Genomic DNA, 18,824 nt, shown 5'->3' on the forward strand with positions numbered 1-18,824 from the left:
CCCAGTGTCAGAGATTGGTTTGCTGTGCAACGGGTGACCAAACTCACTTCAGGTTCGATATCAATGTAACCACCAAGACCAGAAAAGGCAGTATGAGTTATGTACATGTAAGTGGATAAGATACATTCTCCTGACTCTCTTTGGTCTCAGAATGGCATGGGGTGATAGCTGATGATTTCGGTGACTCTATTGGAGGTTCAAGGCCAATTAGCTCAATGCGAGAGAGCTAGTGTCCTGCAAAGTGTCCTACGAGGGGAATAAGATATACTTGAATTAGAAGATTCAGGATGGTCAGACCTGCCAGAAAATGGATGAAGATGATTCATGTCATGAGAGATTGCAGAGAGAGAGAGAGAGATGTCTGAGGACAAGAAAGGATGATTTACTTGTGGAGTAGGAGATCCACATAGGATGAAGGCAGACACTGTTGAGAAATAGATGGCCCTCCCCACCAACATCACAGTTGGTGCCAGACCAAGAGTGTAACATTGATCCCTGGTAAGAGACAAGAATGTGAAAATCATGAATTATAATAAGATTTAAAATGTAAATGAGAAATTACTGAATGTAACGACATTCATAATTAAGTGACTGGGCTAAGTTTCTATACAGACCTAAATGATAGCTTGAAAGAAAAATTATCAGATATAAAAAATAAAGTTGTATAGTTACACTCCTGAGACTACAGGTTAAAAAATTAATACACACAGCTCATCAAGCAAAGATGAGATGGTACTTATGTCATGCAGAGGCATCTTGTATTTATGGCCAAGAGACAAAGATGATGAACTTTCTGGTGTGCCTACAGATTATCAAAAAGAATTTTCAGTCACTGAAATCACTGAACTCAGCTGATGTGCCTCCAGAAGCACTTGAAGATAACATGACCTCCTAATTTACAGTAGGAGAAAGTTGAATACACGTCTGTATTTTGGGATTAGGCAGCAGTCTTTTACTTTAACCAAAACTCATGGTCCCTTCACATCCTTTGCTCTGGTATTTTTACTTGAATGACTGGACATATTGCTGAGCCTTTTTGTGCCTTGGTTTCCTAATCTATAAAATAGGGTTGGTAATATTACCTACCTTGTAGAATAGTTGTGTGGATTAAATTATATCCTTATAAGTTAAAAACCTAAAACAGTGCTTGACCCATAATAATTGTTAATAATTATTCACTATTTTTTAAAACTTCTTAAAGAACATTTGACCTTTCCCTTTACCCATTTTTGCCAACTATATTTAGATAAGTTTACCATTCATCAAATATTGACTACCTCCTCCCTCTGCCTTTAGAATTGGAGTATGCTTTCCCACCCCCACTGAATTGGGCTTGGCCATATGGATTGCTTTGACCAACGAAATGGGAGCAGAAGTGACAGTGTGCAAGTTTTAGTAGAAATTTTAAGGCATGTGCCTTTCCATTCACTTCCTGAATGCTTACCCTCTGCCACAGAAATAACGTGCTCTGAATAGCTACCAATCCTTGATCCTGGGTACCGGAATGAGAGACATATAGAACAGAACTGAATCTGATCCCAAATGGGCTCAGTCAAACCACAGCCAAGCCAAGATGGACACCATATTCATGAGTAGGAAAATATTGTTTGTTCTTAATTCACTGAGGGTTTGGGGTTATTTGCTGCCCCAGTGAAATCTGATAAACCTAATATTTTCTCCCCATCTGACCCCCAGTCCTAATGCTGTTTTAGCTCCAAAATCTCTTAAGGGCCAAATCCAATAGTCTTTTGAAATTTCTATCATTCCAAAGCTCTCAGCTGTATTTGACTGTGGTGATTAGAACTGCTCTTTGGTCCCTCCCTTAATGTTGGAGTTCTCCAAGGTTCTGTTCATTGTTTGTGGTTCACCTCATTCTACTCATTCTCAGTGAGTACTCACACCCATTCTTCTAGTTTAATTTCCAGCCTAATACCACAACCCACATCTCTAGATCAGACCCCTCCCTAGAGTTTACTTCTTTATCCATCTGGATACCAGATATCTCTCTCTTTACATTCCATTGACGCCTCAATCTCAACAAGTCTAAAATATATTATTTTCTCCCTTAAGCTAATTCTTGTATTATTTGGTATCTCAGTCATTAGTGACACCAATTACCCAGCACCCAAGCTTAAACCTAGTAGCAATCCTCTGCTTTTCTTTCTCCCTCACTTCCCACACCAACTATCAAGTCCTTCCAACTTTACCTTCTAAATAGTTCTTGAAACTACCCAGTCCTAATTGCCCCTACTCTAATCAAGAAAAATTCCTCTTTCTTCAATCTCTTCACCCTAGTCGTTCTCCTCCTACTTTATATCCCCACACACAGTCAAGAGTATCAATTTATACACAAATCTGACTATGTCACTTTCCCTTGCTAAAGAATAAAGTTCAAGTCCCATCTTGCATCAAAGTAGTCCCTGTGATCTGACCTGCCTATCTTGGTACTCCCTACCTCATAATACATAATTCAAAAGAATGAACTTCTTCCAAGTGGCGTGCAATATGATTAGTGCCATCTTATTTATGTTAAATAAAAAGATGTATACATTAATATATTCTTAAACATGTGAAGTGGAAATTAGTTTCAGAAACTACAAAACTCAAGCAAGCCAATGATTAGAAGGGACCTAATCTGTACATTACTCAGAAGCCTATGATGGGACCTTGTTCAAATTAAGTAAATATACTATAGCCTGAGTCAAATATATTCACTTTCTCTAACACTTAAACTGGAAGTCCTAGAATAATCCTTCACTGGGAAACACTAATGCAGTGAATAATTGTCATGGGAAAATGCCTAAATGAAGATGATGTGGTCCAGCTCAAATATAAGTTCTCTTCTTCCTGTGTCCCAGCTTTGTAATACCTTTTGTTTTTCACAAGATTTCAGTGTTTGGCTTTTCCTGGAATCATTTTTACAAGTGTCATTACAATAAACTTGCCATTACTTGAGTGAGGTTTATTCTCTGAAACCAAACTGACTAGAACATGCTCACATAACTTGCTTTTGGATTTGAGCATGAAGACCTTAAGGTAAACTTCAATCTCCTTTCACTTGCCTTTAGCTTTTTTACACTCATTGCTTCAAGTAAAAGAAAAAGTAAGAAGTGCTGTAATTTTTGTTTCTCTAGTTGGGAAAGAATGTTCGCTAGATAAACTCACCTTCAGATTTGCCACTTACAGTTGTCTGTTTGTATGACCTTAAGGGAGTCTATTGGCATGACAATTATCTATTTGCATAACCTTACCACTTACAATTATCTATATGCATGTCTATTTGCATTAAAATGAGTTGAATTTTAAAATTCTAAAATGCTAAAAGGCAAAAGAAAAAAAAGAAAAACAGCATTAAGAATTGGTCAAGTCACAGAAGGATTGAAACCATCCATCATATGTGAAATCTAAATTTAGCAGTAGACATATTAGGCAAAAGCACATTTACATAAATGGGCTTTTCAGTGATTTGTCTTGAGGAGAACAGGTTAGGGCCAATTTAATCCTGGGCTGTCCACATCCACTGACTGGTTCCTTATGCTCTGAAATATTCTCTTTTTCTGTAATTGTGTAAAAGCAGTATCAGTGGCAGTGGCAGTGGGGTGGAAGCCAGACTTCAGGGTGTTGAATAAGTAGGAAGTTACAAAATAAAGCAGTTAATTCAGATCACACTGTTGAGGAGTTTAGCATTAAGAGAATGAAAGAGTAAAGTAACAAGAAATGGTGTCAAAGTGAGGAATTATTGTTTTTCATAAGAAAAAAATTTAGATGATGTCAGCAACATGGCAGAGAGAGATATTCCCTTTGTCTCGCCCCCTCTGAATTACAACTAAATGGACATTCTTTGACCAACAGAGGATGCCCACACAGCACAACAGGACAGTTGAGAGACCCACACAGCTATACATCTGAAGGTGGATGGACTGGAACCCCAGGAAGTAGTGGAGATAGATGAGTGCATCCCTCACCCTCCACAGCAGCAGCAAGCCAAGTCCTGAAGCCTCACATAGCAGCTAGCCAACACTAAAAGGAAGGAGAGACAGCCCTTCTTGCGTGCAAATGCATTCCCAGTGCACAGGAGCACCCACCCTGCTGTGGTGGCCCTGCCAGTGGAAACGCTCCCCACCAAGTGGCTGCAGCTCAGCCCCAGTGAAGGAGCCCTACACACCAAGCACGGTGGCCAGCTTGACTGTAAGAGGAGGCAGGGACAGCCCGCCTGTGTGAATGCCTTCAGAGGGGTAGCCCAGCCTGTGAGAGCACCCACTGCACCCTGGCAACCCTGCCAGTGGGAATTCTCTCCATTGTGTTGCCAGGCTTTGACCCCAGGGAAGGCGCCCCACCCACCAAGTACAGTGCTCAGCAAAACCACCAGCCAGCACAGTGCCAGCCCATGCCTGTGCAACCCAAACACTGAGCACAGAGGCACAGAGACTCTGCCCCCAAGAGAGCAACACACCAAGCAGCTTTGGCCAGCCTGTACAGCCGTACCTGCACAACTTTCAGCAGATGGTGTGGGATCAGAAACACAGCTCCTTCTTCCTACCAGTGTTGACAGGTGGAATCTGAGACCTGACACTATCACAAATGCACTGGCAAAGGTTCGGTTCATCAAACACCATGAAAAACTACAATAACACTTCAGAGCAGAAGGAAAATGACAAGTCTCCAAAAACCAATCCCGAAGTCAGAAATTTACAATCTAAACAACAGAGAATTCAAAATAGTTGTCATAAAGAAACTCAACTCAGAATGTTCAATGAGAATAAAATTAAGGAGCAGAAGGAATACTTCACCAAAGAGATTGAAACCCTTTAAAAAGAAGGAAAAACAGAAATTCTGGATATGAAGAACACAATTAATGGGATAAAAAATTATCTAGATTCACACCGCTTCCCAAAACTGAATCAAGAAGAAATAGAGAATCTGAATAGACCAATCACAAGTAAAGACATTGAGGCAGTAATCAAAAACCTCTCAAAACACAAAAGTCCCAGACAAGATGGTTTCTCTGGAGAATTCTACCAAACATTCAAAGTTTAATACCTGTTGCTCTCAAACAATTCCAAAAAACTGAAGAAGACAAATGCTTCCTAATTCATTCTATGAGGCCAACATTACCCTGATAGCAAAACCAGACAAGGACAACACAAAGAAGTAAAACTACCAGCCAATATTGCTAATGAACATAGACATAAAAATCCTCAACAAAATATTGGCAAATCGAATACAGCAATACGTTAAAAGGATCATACACAATGATCAAGTGTATTTATACCAGGGACACAGGGGTGGTTCAACATCTGCAAATCAATCAGTGTGATACACCACATTAACAAATAAGGAATAAAAATCACATGATTATCTCAATAGATGCAGAGAAAGCATTTGAAAAGATCCAACATCCATTTATGATAAAAACTCTAAGTGAAATGGGTATAGAAGGAAAGTACTTCGACATAATAAAGGCCATATATGACAAACCCACAGCCAGCACCATACTTAACAGAGAAAAACTGAAAGCCATCCCCCAGGAACAAAACAAGGGTGCCTACTCTTGCCACTCCTATTGAACATAGTACTAGAGGTTTTGGCCAGAGCAATTAGGCAAGAAAAAGAAATAAAAGGTATACAAATGAGAAAGGAAGAAGTGAAACTCACAATCTTTGTGGATGACATGATTCAATTTACAGAAAACCCTAAAGAATCCACCAGAAAACTGTTAGAAATAATCAACAACTACAGCAAAGTTACAGGGTACAAAATAAACTTACAAAAATCAGTTGCATTTCTATATGCTAATAACAAACTAGCAGAAAGAGAACTCAAGAATGCAATCTCATTTACAATTGCAACAAAAAAATAAAAAATTATCTAGGACTAAATTTAACCAAAGAAGTGAAAGACCTATACACTGAAAACTATAAGGCATTATTGAAAGAAATTGAAGACATTAAGAAATGGAAAGATATTCCATGCTGATCAATTAGAAGAATAAACATAGTTAAAATGTCCATACTACCTAAAGCAATGTACAGATTCAATGCAACCCCAATCAGAACCCCAATGACATTCTTCATAGAAATAGAACAAAAAATCTTAAAATTTATATGGAACAACAAAAGACCCAGAAAAGCCAAATCAATCCTGAGAAAAAAACACCAAAGCTGGAGGCATCACAATCCATGACATCAAAATATACTACAAAGCTATCGTAATCAAAACAGCATGGTCCTGGCACAAAAATAGACACACAGATCAATGGAACTGAATTGAAAGCACACAGAAATAAAACCACACATCCATGGACAGCTAATCTTTGACAAAGGAGCCAAGGACATACAATGGAGAAAAGAAAGTCTCTTCAATAACTGGTGTTGGGAAAACCGGACAGCCACATGCAAAAGAATGAAAGTAGGCCATTATCTTACATCATACATGAGAATTAACTCAAAATGGATTAAAGACTTGAATGTAAGACCTGAAACCATAAAACTCCTAGAAGAAAATATAGGCAGTACACTCTTTGACATCGGTCTTAGCAGCATCTTTTCAAATACCATGTCTACCCAGGCAAGGGAAACAAAAGAAAAAGTAAACAAATGGGACTACATCAGACTAAAAATCTTCTGCAAGGCAAAGGAAACCATGAACAAAATGAAAAGGCAACCCACCAACTGGGAGAAAATATATGCAAATCATATATCCAACAAGAAGCTAATTTCCAAAATATATAAAGAAACCATACAACTCAACAACAAAAAAATGAACAACCCAATCAAAAAATGGGCAGGGGATATGAACAGACATTCCCCAAAGAAGATATGCAGATAGCCAACAAGTGCATGAAAAGATGTTCAACATCACTAATTATTAGGGAAGTGAAAATCAAAACAACAATGAGATATCACCTGATACCTGTCAGAATGGCTATAATTACCAAGAGGATAAATAACAAATGCTGGAGAGGATGTGGAGAAAAGGGAGCCCTCATACACTGCTGGGGGAATGCAAAGTGGTGCAGGCACTATGGGAAACAGTATGGAGATTTCTCAAAAAATTAAAAAATAGAAATACCATATGATCTAGCTATCCCACTACTGGTATTTATCCAAAGAATATGAAATCAACAATACAAAGAGATTTATGCTCCCCTATGTTCATTGCAGCATTATTCACAATAGCCAAGATGTGGAAGCAAACCAAGTACCCATTAATTGATGAATGGATAAAGAAGATGCAGTGTATATATACAATAGAATACTACTCAGCCATAAAAAAAGACAAAATCATCCCATTTGCAACAACATAGATGGACCTTGAGTGTATGATGTTAAGTGAAATTAGTCAGACGATGAAAGACAAACACCACACGATTTCACTCATATGTGGAAGACAAACAAACACATGGATAAAGACAACAGATTAGTGGTTACCAGAGGGGAAGGAGGTGGAAGAGTGTGCAAAAGGCGTAAAGAGGCACATATGTATGGTGAAGGATAAAAACTACACTCTTGTTAAAAAAAAAAAAAACTGGACTTTTGATTGTGAGCACGATGCAATCTATACAGAAACTGATAAATAATAATGTACACCTGAAATACACAAGTTTACAAACCATTATGACCTCGATAAAATAATTGGGAAAAAAGTTACCCTGGTAGACAAACATAAAAAAATAAGAGAAAACAATTTGGCCATATTTATGTATGTAGAGGGAAGGCAATGCAGAGGGAGAAATGAAGATAGGGAATTGAGACGATCCAATGGAAAAACTGCCAAGGAAGCCCTTCATGTTAGGCAGGTTAAGTTCAATCTCTGCTCCTAGACTAATCACTGTGACCAAGAGACTTGGGTGCTATGATTGTCTACACCCAGGTCGTGGGCCCATCAGAGAATGGAGGCTGGGCTACCACAATTCAGGTGCACTTAAGCCCACAGGGTGGAGGTCATCCCTAAAACATACCCTTTTTTATCTTCACTGTTTTGACCTTCCAACTGTTCTCATCCCTCCTCCCACTCGTACTGCACTTTGGTGGGTTCACAGTGTTCCCCTAAACCTCAGTTCCCAGTGTCATAACAGCCGACTTGAGCATTAATGTTGATAAGTCACCCAATAACCTGATCTAGAATTTCTATAATGTCTAACTCTTTCCCCTGTTGCTCAACTTGATTTCAGCATCATACTAATAAGGTGACCCTCAAGATCTGATCATTCATTTTATCTGAATGCTACCACCACTGTTATATTTAATCTCTGATTGTAATCTTCTCTTCTCCCAGCTTCTCACTTTTTCATTTACACTGTGGCTCTCTAAAAATTCTAGTTCTTCAGTCCATGCCTTCATTCTATCCATCACTCCATCACCATCAGAGCTTCATTTTACTTCTTTCTCCCCTGAACCCATGGTGCATCGTTTTAGTAACGCTCATGTCTGTGCCTTCAGTGTCTTGCCCATTTGTTCTTTCACTGCATTCACAAGCCCCACATACTTTCTCCATTTCCATATCCAGGACATTAACTTCCCTGGAATTTGGTTTATGCTTCAAACATAGCTTGACCCTCAGAATTAATATCCTCCTCCCTCCATAAAGCTAACAAGGAGATCATAGAATATGATGTTCCTTTACACTTGATGAAGAATATCTTAACCATTTCCTCCATGCCCAAAATTCTATCTATATCTGCACATAACTTAAATACTTACTTTCAGTGCCAGTAAAAAATTCCATAAGGACAACTTATATACCTGGATGGGTGGGTATGTGTGGGTGTGTGTGGGTGTGTATGTGTGTATGGATTGTGTGAATCTTTTACCACCTCCTCCTGGACCTTGTTTCATCATTGTTTACCATTTTATGCTACATTTTTACCTTCTTCAGCCCTATAGGGATAAACTATATCTATAGGCATAAACATTTTTCCACAGGTGTTAACAAGCTATTTTATCCTATCTTAAAAAATAAAATACTTACCCTTCCTCAACTCTATTGTCCTCAGCCTTATCTCTCTCCTATTTCTAAATTCCTGCTCATCCATTCATAAAATATTGATTTACCATCTAGGACTGTCAAGATATAAAGATGAATAAAGACACAGCTTCCGCCTTCAGGCAGACTGTCTAGTGGGAATAACAGATGTATAAACAGGTAACTATATCACAATAGTGTAATTTTGTTTTCAGACTGTGTACAGGGTACTGCTAGAACTCAGAGGATGGGTACCTAACACAATCTGGGTGGGGAACTTCAAAAGCAATTTACATAAATCGATGGACTTAAAGTAGTGCCTCCAGGTTCTTCAGTCTTTATCATTAGTAACTGATGGCAGTTTGACAGTATTGATGATCCTTTTCTTTCTTTAGTAACTCTGGTTTTGGATCCTCTGGATGTCACTCCTAGATTGAAAGACAACTCCACCTCAGTCTATTTGAAGTTTCTACTTCCTTACCACCTCTGTAAATGATGCCATTCCCACAATTCTGTCCTTGGGAAACTTCTCCTTCCATATACATTCTTTCCCGGCATTATTTTATTCACCACCATGGTTTTCCAATGACCCACATGCTTATGACTCCCTAATCTATATCTTTAGTCCAGACTAACTTCCTGACCAAGACATACACATCCTCCCAGATGTTATACACATATCTCAAATGCATCATATACAATATAGAGTATATTTATTAATATCTTTACATAACAAATATTTATGAAAATAACTACCATGAACCAAGCACTCCATGAAACCTATCCCCCATTATGTCATCCTCATGCATTTTTCTCGTTAATAAGTCTGAAACTCTCATAGTCCTTCTGTTTGTTGCATATGACTGGTGGTGTAAATTAAATTATGAGTACCTCAAAAATTTATTGCATGAAAATCATGCTTTGCCACCAACTGTCTCATCTGACAGAAGTCACTTTTTTTCATTTAAAATAAAGTGCTACACCAAATCAAATGTTTTCACACGTATTTTAGCCTTGACTATGTTATTTTTTAAATCTTACATAAAATTATAAAATAGTGATTAAAGTAGAATTTCTCTGCATTAACTGGGGGCTTGAGAAGATGTAGCCCCACTCTCTTGTGCCCCTCTTTTACCTACCTGCCAATAAGGCTGCACGAAATCCCTACTGCTCCATCGGTGGTCCTTTCTCTCATGACCCAAGCATGTCTAGTCCTATCCTGCCAGAAATGCTAAGGACTCTTATCTTATTTACACTCATATTTTACAGGTGCAATGCCAGCCAAGGATTAACATGTTCCAAACACCACAGAATCATACTAAATTGGCCTTTATTACAAGGAGTAATGTTTGCTTCCCAGAATTGAGATATTTATTTGCTGGCACACCATCAGATATTAAGCAATCAGTTGAGTCTGGATTTAACATCTCTCAAAGGATGACATTTACAGGAAACTGAGAGAGACAAAAGGCTGCTGGTGAATGCCACAGGTGCACTTGCCTAGGGCCATCCTCCTGGCTGCCCCCGGGGAGGGGTGCCAACTGGAATAAAGAGTCAAATGGCACCACACAACTCAGGCCATACATGGGACATTACATCACTTCTGCCAAAGGATGGGTTGGGAGACCCCTATTCAGAGGTCCCAGCACAGATGTCTCCTTCTCCAAAAAGCCCTCCCTGATCCCTTCCAAAGTTGGCTATAAGTGGGTACTGGAAAATGTACTTAATTAAAAAGAAAAAAATACCTGGAACCACAAAGATTGGGGGCCCCAAAGGAGAGGATGCCTGCCCACCCACCAGGATGGATCCAACTTCCCATGACACCGTGGATGACTCCTGTCTGCCCCACCACTTGGTATCCAGCCCTCTTGGGGAGAGAAGTCTGTTGATAATGACTGTGGTGATCACAACAATGTAGCAAATGCTTCCAGAACAGCACTGAACACCATGCAGAACTGAGGCATCTTCATCCTCACAACAGCCCACCCACAGGCTTCTACTTCACAGCTTAGGAGACTGGAAGGCTGAGAAACGAGGTTGCCTGCCCAAAGTCACACAATCAGTCACATGACTAAAGTCACACAATTTGTCCCCAAGCCCAGGTCTTAACTACAACGTGCTACTGTGGTCAGGGCTGGAGAGGAGATTGTTCTGCCCCCAGCTCCAGCCATGCCTACTTTATGTGACCAGCCTGGGGCTGGGAGCAGAGAATTCAGGGTGAGCCATGCAAAGCCTTCCATCCCCCAAACACCCAGTGTAACTGTTACTGAACCAAGTAGGTTCTTTTCCTGGCAGAGTTAAAATAAGACTCTCGACCAGAAGTAGTGGTCACACAAAGTAGAACTTATTCACAGTAAATAGGAGGCCACACAGAATCATTTCCAAAGTCATGGAGTCTCCGAACAAAGGGAAGCAGGGACCTTTTATCTCGGATGGGGAATGAATATTCCACAGGGAGAGGGGGATATTCGCTTGTGCAGGCTTACGTGGAAAACATGCTTCCGCACACACTGCAGGTTATGGTAATAAGGCCTGAGCTCCTCCTGGAGAGGAGATCTTAGCATTAAAAGTGAGGCAAAGTGCCACAACTAGAAGGACCCACAACTAAAAATACACAACTACGTACCAGGGAACTTTGGGGGAAAAAGGAAAAATAAAATCTTTAAAAAAAAAAAATGAGGCAAAGGTCATAGGCCACCATCTTGTGATGGGGCTTGGTCTGGTTCAGGGTGGTTGGTGATTGCGTCTCTTAAACAGTTAAATGTTTCTAAACCCACCCTTGAGTTCCTCGGGGCAATTGGTGGGTGACATAACCACTAACTCTCAGCCCACACACACACACACACACACACACACACACAGGCGCACACACACAGTGGTTCCGGGAACCCTGCCCTCCCAGCTCCTGGCCCTCACTGTGATGGTGTGTTAGGGTTGATGGGGTCCCGGGCCTCACTCTGGGCAGGAATGCAGCTGTCATCATGCAGGGGCATCTGCCACCCATAATGGAGAGTGAGGCTGCCTGGAACTGGGGAGATGCATGTGTCCCTCAGTTCTGTCCTGTCTCTAGTTGCCCCCACATTGCCCCTCCTCCCTGTCCCTGGGAAGCACTCACCATCTTGAAGATGTCTAGGAATAGTACATGGGCACGTGAGAGGCAGAGCCATACGTGAGCATCCGCCCATAAGTCGAGGTCATGCCACCCAGGATCCAGGAGCCCCTGTGGACACAGAGAACAAGTGAGGTGAGTAGGACCCTCTCACTGCCCAACAATGTCCCTCCTGGCCCTGCCTTGGCCTGGCCCATATACCATGGTGAGCCACTGATGGTTCACAGAGGTGGTCTGGCAGGAGAGTGCAGCTCCACACAGGCCGTGGACTCCGTAGCATCTTTCACCACACCAATGTAGCCTAGTGAGGAGGCAGGAGGTCAGGTTGGGTGGGCCTTTGCTTCACCATGCTCCTCCCAAGGCTTCCCATGGCCTCGAAGGTCACCTTTGTAGGGACCCTGAGAGACGCACACAGTCTGGCCCACGAGCTTGTTGTCTCTCCGCCCCTGGCCCCTACTCATGATATGCTGAGCTGGGGAGGAAGAACACCTCTAGTTCCCAAGGCCATACCCTCCCCTCACATGCTGCGCCCACAGCCAGATCACCCTCGAATTCCCTCTTCACCTGCTCAACTCCTACCCTTCCCAAACCCCCACTCCCATTGGGTTAGGAGCCTCCTCTGGGCTCCCTCCATGAGGCTGGGCTTTCCCATCACAGCCCTGACACTCTCAACTGTCACTGTGGGGTAGAGTCGTGTCTCCTGTGCACAGTGTGCCCCACAGTGACAGGGCCAGCCCAGAGCAGATGCTCAGTGAATATGGACTGAACAACCAAGCTACTCCTCCCTCGGCGAACACCCATCCTTCCCCAGACAGGCTCCCAGCTCCCATGCCATACTGCCTGCTTCCATTTAGGAACAGTTCCTACTTGAACGTGCTGGGCAGCCATCCCTCCCTCCTTCTGGTGACAATGTCTCAGTTCTCTTTGGGGACTGCCACTCCTATGCCATTGTGGGCCTGTCAATCAAGAGGCCAGGACATCCTTTGGCCAACAAATGGGACTGGAAGGTGGTAGTCAGGAATTTAAACCCCTAGTGACACAAAAACTGCAAGCCACAGGAATTCATCATCCCATCAGCAGGATCCTGAAGAAACTACCCCCTGGTCCCAGCTACCCAGATCCCAGGCCTGAGTTCATTTGTGATACCTGGTTCTATACAACTTTCCTACAAGTCCAACCTCAGGGCCTTTGCACTTGCTGTTCCCCCGAGATATTCACATGACTCTCTGTCCCTTCATTCAGATCTCTCCTCAAATGTCACCTCCTCAAAGAGGCCTTTCTTTAGCCTCCTCAGTCTAAAGCATGAGCCCCATCACTCTCTCTCCTTATCCTGTTTTATTTTCCTTCATAGTGCTTGCCATCACCTCCTGTTGTACAATGTACGTATTTATCTCCAGAGTAGCTGTTCCAGGAGGACAGAGATTTTTGTCTTGTTCACTGCTGTTCTCCAGTGTCTGACACCTAACAGGGGCTCAATAAAACCAAATGAAAGAGAAAAAAAAGGATGACATTTAAAGATAATGCAATTGCCACGCAGGAGGACTTCAGTGGATGAACAAGAACACATCTTGTTTATTCTAGGCTCTCCCATCTCTCCCAGTGCCTGGCACCCACTTTTACCAAAGAAAGGCTGAATGAATACATGTTTCATTGATGTCTGCATCACTTGGGCTAATGTAAGGGTAACAAGTTCTCTGTGTTTGTTATTTCTATGTAAATTCCATTCAAGTGTTGATGACTCTTTTCTGCCTCAAATAAGAAATACAAATTTTTGATTTTAGACATTTCAAAAACCCATTGCATGGTTTATTGAAAAGAATTCATTATATACTTGAATTACTACTCTTTAAGAAACTCTTTTAAAAATTCATTATATGCTTAAAATAGAAACTCTAGAAACTTAAGGCTCAGTAATACTCCCAGGACAGAGTTATCTGCTCTCATTTAGTTATTATAGTGGACAATCTTGTAGAAATAAAGAAAATTCAAATGTACCTTCAAAAATGACCTGGAGCTCAGTGATGTGTCACAGCTCAGCTCTCTTGACAATTCCTAAAGGGCATTCCGAGCCCCACGTTGCCACCAGGAAAATGTCCATCTTCCAGCAGATAAATTTTTCTTTAAATCTCTTGCTTATTCTTCTTTTTTTCAGCCTCCCAAGCCTAATAATAGTCTCCTCTCAGTTTTAAATATTTGTCTCCATTCAGAAACTTCCAATACCGCCCTGGAGAGAATCCCTGTGGCTCCTACTAAGTTAATTTTCTAGTTAACTGGAAACCATGTAGTTAGCGAGTCAGAGTTCAACTTCAGGCTGAGACTTCAGGGAATACACAGCAGTGGCCCGGCTTCCCCCGGATGCCTGAGCAAGCCCATGGCTGCCTAAGCACAGATGGCCTTCTGATTGGTTCTGTTAGATTGCTCTTTCTTTAAGTGATGCTCTTGAAAGAGTAGTCAGAATCACAGAGGAAATAAATGAAGACAAGACACCTGACTGCACCTGAGATCACGTGAGAAGGTTTTAATGAAATACACGTCTGTTGTTCCGAATACGAGCTTCTTTAGTGAGATTGTCCTTGTCTTCCCATATACACAGTGTCCTGCATTGCACAACGATACCACTCTAAGTTAAGGTACTCAAGAGAATAATCCCGATCCTGTGACGTATCCAATGCTTTCAGAGCTTGAATTATACTAATTTTCTTCACTCGTTGACAGCAAAGAGAAAAAGCTATGCACTCTGTGAAGAGTCAGATTCTTGTGACAGGAGTTATCTTATCGGGAGGTTTTAGCTCTGATGTGTCTACCAGTGATGGGAAAGACAGAACATGTGGAGCTGCCTCTTTCAAGAAAAACCAGGAGAACGGTAATGTCTTCTCTAATGTTCTGGTGTTCCCCCTGTTTTTCTACCTGTAAAGTTCTGTGTATGTTTTAATCCTTCTGCCTACCCTCTCCCCAACCTCTACCTCCTGCCACTGCATGATCCATTCCATTCATCCTAAAACCTGAGGGTCCTGCTTCATCCATCCCTTGTCCCTAAGCTAGAGGTGGAAACGTCCTGCTTCTTGGCAGACCATCTTCCCGGATGGGACTCTGATATCTGTTTCTCCAAACAGTGCATTTGCACAAGGTGCCTTGGACACCTTCTCAGGAAGGTCTTTCTTCTCTCCCTGCTTAACGCTGAGGACAGTGACACTTTAAAGCCTAGGCATAAATCCTCTCATGCCTCAGGATCCTGAAAGGCTGCAGAAAGCTGATGCCTAGAATGAAATAAGGATATCAGAGATAGATACTAGATTGTTTGAGGTACTTATTTTCCCTCTTCCTCAGTACTTCACTTAGGAGAACTGCAGTAGACTTTTTCCTGTTACTGAAATCATCCTCAGATATAGTCATCACTGAGATGTGAATAGTGCAAGGGAGCACAGCAGAGGACAGCTCCGAGATTAATTTCAAGTGGATGAAGTTTGTCACTGGTCCTTCCTGAAGACTGATAGTCTTCTCCCCAGTTCAGATTCCTCTCCCATGCATCCAGGGTGCACCCAGGCTGAACATTACCCCTCAGCCCACTGGATCCCTCAAGTCACCTTGTCCAGCCTGACCTTCCACACACACCTTTCTCTCATTTCTTCATCCCAAAAACATCTTTAAGCAGCCAGTGTGCAAAGGCAAAGCAAAAGCAAAGCAAGGCACTTTGCCAGACACCTAAAGAATCTCTCATTTTGTGGAAACCTGCTGTCAAATAGCTGACCCCTTTGGGCAAGATCGGGTAACTAAGATATCTCCATCAGAGTTGTTCTTCTTAACTTTGGGATTGATCCTTAAGTAGGTGAAGTAAATCTGTGATTTTCTGCACTAACAGCTGAATTGGGAAAGACGCTTATTTTAGTGAGTCTCCTGAGAGCCATAAAATCACGAACATATCCAATATTCTGCTTCATCCCCTTGTAAGAGAAATTGATCAAATGACTAGATGTGCCATGGGTATGAAGTGTCTGCATTGGCAAAATGGTGACACAGGTGCTTATCTAAGACACTTCTGAAGTCCTCCTCTTACATCTTCTACCCCTCCATGATTGGTCCCCCTGTCTATTCCTTGAGTCTTTTCTTGCTCTTACCCCATATTCTAAATCTGGCATCAGTCTTTTCTACTTCAGGACTAGATGAAGCCAGTATCTTCCCTTCTCAAGAGTGATTGCAAGTTTGATTCATTTTTATGCTTAACTGGTCTAGGACTTAAATGAGAAGATTTGTCCCTAGTTATTAAAGAAATCTCACACATCAGTTGGAGGTGCTACTTAGGGATGGTGAGAGCAGAGGGAGATTCCTTTCTCTATGATGACTTGAAAATCATGTGAGAGAAATACCTGCTGCCTTCATTCACACAAAACATGGATGTCAGACAAGACGGAAAATGATTCTCCACAAATGCTATGGTCTTCTTAAGATGAGAGCTTGAAGCCCTGTATCCAGGTCTCCTTTGTGACTGAAAGTGGAAGAGTAGAGGCAATTCAGGATAGCCACATCTACATATATTTTGAAACATCCAAATCTTTGGAAAGAATGACTTCCATTCATCATTGTACTTTGCTTGCATAGGTTCAAGATAAAGTGTTTGCTCTCAAAAGAATTTTCAATTTTATCCATGCAGGATCCTCAAGAATAACTTCTCCAACTGGTTATGCTTCACCATCTCTGGATCTAAGCTAAAATCCTGCAGACACACAAAGGTGAACATTGCCCTATTTCTCCTGGCACACAGGTAACATAGACTTGGGTCTAAGATGGTCTTAAGCTGGGCTGATGGGTTTGTTAATGGGATCAGAATTTAAGTTTCTCTTGATATAAGTTAGCTCCTGGTCATAGATTCCTGGCTAGAAGGGTCAGAAACAGGGCTCTCTGAATCATCAAGATTAAATATTTTTGTGGGGATAAAAGCCTACCATAGGATCAGACTGTGGACTGACAGACAAAAACAGAATACTGGTAAATTAGCCTCAAAAAGTCCAGCTGAGGCAGGGATCTTCACATAGGACAATGACTTACTGTATAGTCCCAGAAATTAGGATTTAAAACAATTCTTAGTATCATCATTAACATAAATTGCTCATCATCTGGCCCTCTTATACACACAGCTGATACCTATAACAAGAGGATGCAAGAAAAGTTTTTCTAAAAACTATAAGAATTTTTACTCTGACCCTCATGGGACAATAAAAGAATAATGCATCCGGGGCCGGCCCTGTGGCCAAGTGGTTAAGTTCGCACGCTCCGCTGCAGGCGGCCCAGTGTTTCGTCGATTCAAATCCTGGGAACGGACATGGCACCGCTCACCAAGCAACGTTGAGGCGGCTTCCCACATGCCACAACTAGAAGGACCCACAACTAAGAATATACAAGTATGTACCAGGGGACTTTGGGGAGAAAAAGGAAAAAAAAAAAGATTTAAAAAAAAATAGAAGAAGAATACATCCACAACATGAATGTAAGAAGCTTCTTTCAATGATGGCAAAAGTACACGTGGATTCTACAAAAATGAGAGAGCATCAGAGGATGTTGCAGTGACATGAGACAGCATGCTCTGTGTACATAACAGCATCCTTGAAATTCAGCAGCAGTAGCCCACATGCAACATGGGTAGGCAACATGGTAACCTTGATGGACAACAATGTCAGCAATACTGCTACCAGACATTAATGCTACTGGGGCCACTGGAGTGAAAGGATGAGATTGTGCTTAGAGTAGTCAAGATATCTTGTCTGAGGCACACGTGAGATGCCATATAGAAGCTCCCAAAATAGTCTGAGAGGAATTTGAGAGGTAATGAGAAGTTAACGGGTGAGGACAGAGCCAGAGAAATGCTGATTTGTGATTGTTGTTGTTAAACTGTGGTCCATGTTGTCAAGAAGCTCATAGTCAGGAGAAGAAAACCCAGATAGATGTTTAACATGAGAAAATAAATAGAATTCAAACTATGACATAAGAACAGAGAGCTGTGGGTTAGAAGAGGGAGCAGTCAAGACAGCCTATAAGTAAATAAGCAGGATTATAGGTGACATTGTAAGGCCCATGAGAGTTTGGAATTAAGAGGAGGACATTTGAAGTGGAGAAGAAGGTGAGCAAAGTCACAAACACAAAAAGATCTTTCTGGTATCAAAAGCAGCCAAAATGGCTGAAAGGTTAAGGGCCGATGAGGAAGAACTGAATGTCAAAGAAAAGTCTTCCTTATTACTACGAACTAAGCCTAGACATTGGCCTGATAACTAGACAAAAACAATGTAATTTATTTCCTGTTTCTTCTACTTATTGTCAACATGACATTACAAAATATCCCTGAATATCAGACTTCTCACAGGTAAAATGGAGATAAAATTCCTTACCCCAGGGATAATAATTCCTGGTCAAGTCTCACAGAATTGCTTTGAAACAATTGAGATAGTGTTTAAGAAAGTGCTTATATTTAATGAAATCCTATTAAAGTTAAATGTGCTGTTTATGAAACAAGGAACAAGAACACATTATGACTCATGGGCCCCCAGCACTTTTGCCTTTCTAGGGCACTTTTCCATAAAAATAGATTAAAATTTATACTTTATGATTGTAGTCATAAAGACAAATATAATCCATTCTGTGTTATATTCATTATTTTCTCTGATCTTAAAATAAATAAAAACATTTTCATCAGCCACAGAAGAATTGTGGCCCTAGGCACTGTACCTACTGTGCCTCATGGGTACCAACTTTGGTAAGGAGC

The sequence above is a fragment of the Equus przewalskii genome, chromosome 5, assembly GCF_037783145.1.
Source record: "Equus przewalskii isolate Varuska chromosome 5, EquPr2, whole genome shotgun sequence".
In the NCBI taxonomy this organism is placed as follows: Eukaryota; Metazoa; Chordata; class Mammalia; order Perissodactyla; family Equidae; genus Equus; species Equus przewalskii.